This window comes from Poecilia reticulata, linkage group LG15, assembly GCF_000633615.1.
Source record: "Poecilia reticulata strain Guanapo linkage group LG15, Guppy_female_1.0+MT, whole genome shotgun sequence".
NCBI classification, from domain to species: domain Eukaryota; kingdom Metazoa; phylum Chordata; class Actinopteri; order Cyprinodontiformes; family Poeciliidae; genus Poecilia; species Poecilia reticulata.
Genome location: NC_024345.1, coordinates 8,064,230 through 8,066,980, shown reverse-complemented (window position 1 = coordinate 8,066,980; position 2,751 = coordinate 8,064,230). Strand labels below are relative to the sequence as shown.

Below are 2,751 nucleotides of genomic sequence, written 5' to 3'. Positions count from 1 at the left end.
TTTCCTGTTTCATGACTCTCTTTCTGCCTGACTTTGATTTTTTATGATTAAATAGAAAAAAGTAGAATTAAAGCAAAGTTTGCAGGACACAATAACAACACACACAACCAGATTCATTTTATTACCGTCTGACTCTACTGTTGGGTCTTGATGTCACCTGTGTAATTAATTTTAAGGTAATTTTATTTATTATTACTATTAAACTAAAATCTCCAGCATGGGGAAGTGGGATGAGCTTGACTTTTCTCGACAAAATGTGGTATCAAACTTAATTATTTCAAGTAAAGTCAAAGTGAATCCAGTGTGTTTCAGCAATGGTCCTCCAAGCCCTGCAAGTTTTAGGCATTTCCCTAATTCAGCACACATGATTTTAATTGATGTCTGATTAACAGGGTTTTGCTGAAATGAAAACACGCAGGTCAGTTTGCCTTGAGGACAAGGTTTGGGGAAGTACTCGTAATCTAAATGTTCAATCAATGGAAGCTGTTTTTCACACCCCTCTACGCACACCCCTTCCCCCCTACCATACACCCCTCACCTTGGCCCATCTACCCCTCAATCTCCTCCCCCTTTCCACTCTCCTCCCCACCTGCAGCAAAGGTTGCCAAGGCCAGGAATCGAACCTGCGACAGCTGCGTCAAGGACTAAGGCAGGGGTGGGCAACTCCAGGTCTTGAGGGCCGGTCTCCTGTAACTTTTAGATGTGTCTCTACTTCAATACGCCTGAGTCAAATAATAAGGTCGTTAGCAGGACTCTGGAGAACCTGCCTGCACTGAGGAGGTGATTCAGCTATTGGATCATATGCTTGAAACAAAATATAATAATGTATTTTTAGATGAAACATCTAGTAGTAGTGAGATAGAGTAACATGAGATTGTACGAAGATAACTATATGTTTCATAAAACATATATAATGACTCTTGTCCACATCTATGGTAATCTGGATACACATACATCCTTCTTCCCTGGAGGATGTCTGACCTTCACTACATGCAGCGTTGTCTGAGTCCATCCAGATTACAGACACAGAAGCAACATGAAATATAAAAATGATGTATTATTTTTTGCATTCATCTTTCAACATTTATTTGCAAGAAAACGCATTAAGTGAACCTGAACTTAGTGCCTAACAACAATAAAGCCAAAAGTTACTGTCCTTTTTTTCCCTTATATCTTCCTGAAACAATATATCTCAAGGAAGCTTGCATTTTATGTACATATTGTTGCTGCTTTACCTAGGTAAACGTGTTCCTATTATTTATTCATCTATAGCAGGGGTCCCCAAACTTTTTCCTGTGAGGGCCACATAACTTTTCCCTTCTCTGGTGGGGGACCGGAGTCAGTTTGTAACAGAAAAAGAGTGACGATTGCAGGCGTGCCTACACAGCAAATCCAGCAGGCCCAAATTAACTCTGTCAGATTTGATTTCAACACTTTTAAAGTGTCTATATGGGTTCACACCATAAAGTGTTAATTTAACTCCTTATGGAGTGTTAGTACCTTAACTCTAATAAAGTGTCAAATATCAAATCTGCTGGAGTTAATTATTTAACACTTACTAACACTAATTTAGTGTTAGATCTTAATATTAACTCTCACATAGTATTTTTTAACTCTAAGAGTTATTTTTAATCAATATTAAATAGGTATTTTATTGTTTTGAACTTTTAAAAATTCTTTGGAAAATAAATATTTAATAAAGAGGCAATGATTTTCTCAAATGCATTCATTTCAAAAAGGGCACCATAATTACAAAAGATATTACAACATGGAATAATGTGCATGTTTCACATGTCGCTTTCATTCCCATATTGCTTATCAAATGGTCTGACATACCAGCTGTGCAATACAAAATGCAGTATGCTTAATAATTTTTTTTCAATACAATATGCATGGAATTGTTCAAAGTACAAGGTGGAAAAAGTAAAGCAAGCTGTTTATGTAATATGATAGAGTACATTTTCTTTTAACAGGTAGATTACTGGATATTACGGTACATAACTGACCAACCTGATAATCAGATCCATCATTTCTTATCCAGTTCATATTTCTGTTGATAAGAGACAGTTCCTCTCTACACGCCACCAAAGAGATGTCCACTTACTAACAGATTGTCTTTGGTTTGTTGGGCTGTTCGTGACGTTCGGCCGGAGACACCAACATGCTCCTCTACTGCAATAGGCAGTCTATAGTCTCCGAGTACAATAGCCAGTGTCGGTCTCTGGATCATAACAAACAAAAAACATAATAATGAGAAGTGGAATGAAGGAATATATTTTTACTACCACTCTAACAACAAGCCTCCATTACAGAAATGTAGACTTTCAGAGATATTAACACTTACATAATCATTTTTGGAGCTTGAGTCTTTGAAGAATCCATGGAGGAATCGGGAGGGGGAGGTTAGGCTGGTGACTGGCGATTCATCCTCAACCAGACTGGTTCTAATATATACAAAAAGGCAATGAAAAGATTAAAACATGCTGTAAAACGTATATAAAAAGACACAACAGCGGGAATAATGCTCTCAACATAAAAAAGATCTGTTCAATTTAGCCAAGAATTTTGAATGTTCACCGGCTTGATTGTTTTCAACGCTTATTTTGAAACATTCGGCATAAGCTAAGCTAAGCTAAAAATGCTAACACTGAGCCGTGTGGCGAACGTGACGTCTATCATACAGGTTGAGCTCAACTCAAAATAATAGTTATAAACCATCTCAGAAAAAAATGACTTATCAAGCGCAGTAAA

The 2,751-nt window shown here is 37.2% G+C and overlaps 1 protein-coding gene across 4 annotated transcripts in view; it reads right to left on the bottom strand.

Moving 5' to 3' along the window:
- LOC108166941 (attractin-like protein 1) overlaps positions 1–2,751 on the bottom strand; it is a 55,909-nt gene that overhangs the window by 47,888 nt on the left and 5,270 nt on the right. For all 4 annotated transcript variants that reach the window (XR_001777333.1, XR_001777331.1, XR_001777332.1 and 1 more), the window contains exons 2-3: positions 2,345–2,444; positions 2,105–2,221 (exon numbers count right to left, since the gene is read on the bottom strand). The gene's annotated coding sequence lies outside the window, so the exon portion shown is untranslated. The remainder of the gene's footprint in view (positions 1–2,104; positions 2,222–2,344; positions 2,445–2,751) is intronic.